This window comes from Sinohyriopsis cumingii, chromosome 2, assembly GCF_028554795.1.
Source record: "Sinohyriopsis cumingii isolate HCF-2022 chromosome 2, ASM2855479v2, whole genome shotgun sequence".
Lineage (NCBI taxonomy): Eukaryota > Metazoa > Mollusca > Bivalvia > Unionida > Unionidae > Sinohyriopsis > Sinohyriopsis cumingii.
This window is the reverse complement of record NC_142962.1, coordinates 71,472,395-71,477,596: the sequence shown is the minus strand read 5'-3', so window position 1 is coordinate 71,477,596 and position 5,202 is coordinate 71,472,395.

The following is a 5,202-nucleotide window of genomic DNA, read 5'->3' as shown; positions in this document are numbered from 1 at the left end:
TGAGGTATTAAATCAACTTATATCAGACATGGAATATATCAATGAACGAATCGTCGAGGTAATATCCACTGACAGAACTGGTAATAAACAAAAATTCCTAACCGAGTATAATATCACAGAAGCCGATTTACCTGATTTCAAGTTTCCAGGATACAACGCGCCAGAACTAAGAAAGTCTCTTAATGATTTTCTCGGTCCATCAACTCATATCCTCAGACACGATAACGGAGATGATGGTAGGCATATTGCTCCATACAACGTAAATATTGCATCGGTGATAGCGATCAATCTAGTGTGTGATGCTATCGAAGGGAGTTACCAGGTGGATACCAAGCAATCAAATCAGGCTCAACAGGGGTACATCCTTTATTCATTTTCACCAACAGCCCCTCCGGGATTTTTAATCGTTGAGAGTCCGATTAATCCGGTCTATATGCGATGCCATGATCGGTTTTTAACGAGAATTAATTTTAGACTTACCGATCAGTCAAATAACCTAATTGATCTGCAAGAGGAGGAGTTAGTGATCACTCTGTTTGTAAGATCATAGCAGCAGAGGGGGCGATGACATCGACGCGGTCGTCGATGTGCTTACCGGACGCTGACGACGCTGGGGATCGGCGCGCAGAAGGTGTTAATTAAACCAAATGACGACGCGACGATCCCCCAACGACGTCGTCGTTTTTTTTTTACCAGGCGCTGACGACACTAGATCGTTGAGTGCAGAAAGTAATAATTAAGCAAAATAACGATTGGACAAAATGTCCGATTCGCCCCCTCTGCTGCTAAAAATACTTTGCTTAAAGCAAAATTATGTAGCACATGCGTTTTTCTTAAGTGTTTCAAAGTGGTGGTAGAGTTCTGAACTATCTGTTTTGCGTCAAAAAGACTTTTACAAGACGTGTTGACGAAGGCAAATGCGAAGAATCCTGCAGCGGAATTAGAAGGCTTATTCAAACAGTACCGACATTATCCAGGTCAAGATGTTCTCCATACTCACTGTCAAGGTTTACTTGGATTTAATAGCTTTGGCTTTTAGAAGAGAACTTGTTATGTTTCTTTGTATTTAATAAACTAAACCGAGAGGTACATTCATTTTACTTTAAAAACAAATTCTAGGTAGTGACATTAATCTTCGTGTTCGTATGTGGAAGCATGAATTTTTACAAATAATCATAGATAACACAGTTGGACAATCTTAGACCTAAATTAACATAATTTGGATGAAAGACGTTTTATGCCACGTGACCGTACTACTTTGCGTTATTAGCTATTTTGCTTGTACATATACTGATGTTTTACATATGTTATAATAAATCATGTTTTTTTTCTCGTGGGTTAATTTTAAAACCATATACAAATGATGATCAGTATATGAAAAGATTCATTATGATTACACTGGTCTGCTGGCAAAATGCTTCCGAAATAAATGTAGTAAAACGTCACTAAATCTGGATCACTGAGAACGACAATGATGTTTAAAATTGTTGATTGGCTCTAGTTTTAAAGATATGATAGTGGGTCTGTGTATACGACCCTTGACTTGTGAATGGCGGAGGATAAATAAGTTATAAATGGAAGGGATCTCAATTTAAACCAGAAATGACTAAAGTACTTGTTGACACTTCGCTGTTCTGGCCTAGCACCTAGCTAGGTAGACTTTTGAAGTGACACCCTGGTTGTTTGAGAATGTTATGTAGTGCTAGGTTTCCCTGTCCACCCAATTCGTGTTAGATGTTTTGGTGTTAATATAAAGTATTAACGAAATTATAAAATAAGTATAATTTCAACAGGGTTGCTCTGTTTTGTTCGCCAAATGCTAAATTACATAGTTTTACATTATCCCAGAAAAAGTTTAGATAATTATGATATCTTCCCTGTGCCCGGGTTTGGCATTGGGCCTGATTTCTAAGTATCTTCACTTTGAACTTAGGATGGAACTAACCCCCCTCATGACTATTAAGTCAAAGGGAGGGGTTCCTTTCCCTTTTGTTCCTTGTAGTTAAGTATACTGGAGTCATTTGTCCCTGTGTTGTGTATCGATGAGTGTTGTGTTGTATTTTACCCATATAGATCTAACGACAGCTCTGTCTAGATCAAATTCATTGTAGTTGTTTGTTCTTATCTAAACTTAGTGTAATAAAAGAATTTTGAAAAGGTATTTTAAGTCGAAAATAAAGTATTTAGTGTCAAAAATAATAAGGTGACTAGATGCTTTTGTGTTTTCTTTAGTGAGAGTATGTGTTGCGTATTGTTACTGGTGTTTCACTTTTTCTATATGCCTTAGCATATTGTGGTCTAATTGCGTTCAGCTTTCTTGTTGCACCTTGGTGCAAAAAGAGGATCGAAATCTTCCATCACGCGGACGTGATGGAAAACACTGTCATTAAGTCGTTTTGTATTACCTTTTTGTTTGTATAACATTGCCAGGAAACATATTAGTGATAGTTTTTTCCTTGTGCAGTTTTAAATTAGCTTTAAAATCTTCTGAGTTTTTTTTTATATCAAGGGGAAATTGGAATAACCAATAAGTGCTACTACGGCAAATTAGAAGTAATTCAACCGAGCTACAAGTGTGTGATAAAGACCAGGTTATATAAGTCGATTCAGTTTTCTTGTTGTACCTTGGTAAAAAAAGAAGGATTGAAAATTTTCATCACGCGGACGTGATGGAAAACACTCGTTTTGTGATATGAATTCTAAGTACTTGGTTGTATGGTGGCGCTATACAGTTTCGCATTTTGCATAGGGTTAGGATTTTAAAGAAAAAGAATTTCCCCGGCTCTCCTCACTGGTTATACTGGCTATTTAAAAAAGACCTTGTATATCTTAGGTATAATGCAAAGAACCTTTAATTCCCTTTATTTTAGTGTATGATTGATGGGTGTACTATGGGTTATAGAGTATACAGCTTGGCCTTACTTCAAATGTGCACCTTTCAAAAAAGTGCTAGCTCTACTTGGTCATTTTCACTTCCTGAACTTCAGAGGTCAATTGTATAAAAAAGAGCCGATAACTTTTTTTACATTTTATATATTTGGTAATTCATTCATTGCGCTTTCAGAAGCTGGTATTGTCTAGTCTGGCAAAATTCATTTTCCCTATTTTAATAGCTGCTATGTATAGTGCACTTTAGACTACTTCAGACTGATTTTTTAACACAAGGGAGCAGTCATTTTAGTTAGCAGTGTACTTACATCATGTAAAATTTCTAAAAGTACAATATCCAAAAGAAATATCATCCACATTACATTAATGTAGCATAGAGATATGCCAACATTCTCTCCACTGTGCATGTTTTAAATGCGAACTACTTCACCTTACATACGTCACTCTCTCAAAAGTACATATTATCTGGTGAGCGCCACCTTTGCAAAGAATTTAAATGAAACAGTAGTTGCTACAACAAGTTGGAATCAATTCCACTGAGCCCTGAATCAGTGGCAAAAAAAAAACAACAAATTGCAGTAGCCCATATTGGAAATAAGTTTCAGTGTCTAGTAAATCATCGATCAATAGCCAGCTGGGATCATTTTTCCTTTGTTGATTTTGCTGCCTATCCATTTGCAGTCAGGTTCCGGTGTATTTTGTTTTAAAAATAGTTCATCTTTCGTCAGTTTTAATTAGTAAATCCCCCAAAACTGTAATTCTTGCCGATACAAAGTCCATCCAAGCGGATTATATTTCATGTTGAATATTAAAAATCCTAAATTAGAATATTCCTTGTCTCGAATCTATATCAGAGTCCTTGTTCATTTCAAGTTGTATTCTTGTATTTTCATTATTTATTGGGTTCGTGGTTTATACCTTGTTAGGGGTACTGGGTACGTGTTAAAATCCGAAGTCTACTTTGCTGACTCGTCTGTTTGAACATATTTACTGTAGTAGATACAGATTAAAACATTTAAAATTCCATAGGAATCGTCCGAAATTCTAGGTCAAAGTCCATTTCCGTTTCTATGTTCATTCCATCATCAAGAAAGTTTCTTTCCCTGAGGTAAAATATTCCTTATCTCTATTCTATATCATAGTCCTTGTTTATTTCATGTTGTATTCCTTGTAGTTTCCTTGTTTGTTGGAATCGTGGTTTATACCTGGTTATACTATAGGTACTGGGAACGTGTTAACATCCAAATTCCACCCCGCTGACTCTCCTGCTGGACATGTCTTATGTGGTAGATCCAGATTCAAATTTATGATCCTGCCCATGCCGGGATTGGAGGGACAAATGCCATAACGGCAATCGGGCGAACCAGACACTTCGATGTGTACGTCCGATTAGAATAACGGGCACTTAGAGAAATTACTAAAATACATCTTTTACTGGATCTATGAATAAATCTATGACTGGGTTTGCACAGTAGTTGCTTTTTAGGCAAACCAATGAATGATGTCATCTGAAGCTGGTATTGTGTCATACATTATATGAATTGCATCATGTTATTCATAGAAGTCATTAATGATGCAATCATAACTAAGCTTGCATCATTCTGTTGAACAAATTGCCATACATCCACCACTTGTTGAATCAAGGAAGATTTTTGTTACCACCCTTGCACATCAAGCTGGGTTTGATGAAGAACTTTGTCAAGACCATTGACAAAACACAATCAGCTTTCAAGTACCTCCATGGAAACGTTCCAATGTTAAGTGAGGCTAAGATAGAGGAAGGTGTCTTTGCTGGTCCTCAGATTGGTGGACTTCGAGATGATGCATTAGACCGTGCACTGCATGGCAAGAAAAAGACGGCATGGAAAGCCTTCCAGTTAGTGGCATCAAATTTTCTCAGAAACACAAAGGCTTACAACGACACAGAGTTGGTGGAAAACCTTCTCAAGGAATACAAAAGCCTTGGTTGCAACATGTCATTAAGATACATTTTTTACACTCTCATCTTGATCTTTTCCCCACCGAACTGCGGATCAGAGAGCGACGAGCACAGCGAGCGATTTCACCAGGACATTGCAACAATGAAGAAATACCATCAGGGCAAATGGTGCCCATCAATGCTTGCAGACTATTGCTGGACAGTAACAATAGATGCTCCATTTAATTAAATAAAATACAAGAGACAAGCCTAGAAGCGCCGAGTAGACACTGAACAAGGTCCAAACTATATATATATATATATATATATATATATATATATATATATATATATATATATATATATATATATATATATATATATATATATATATA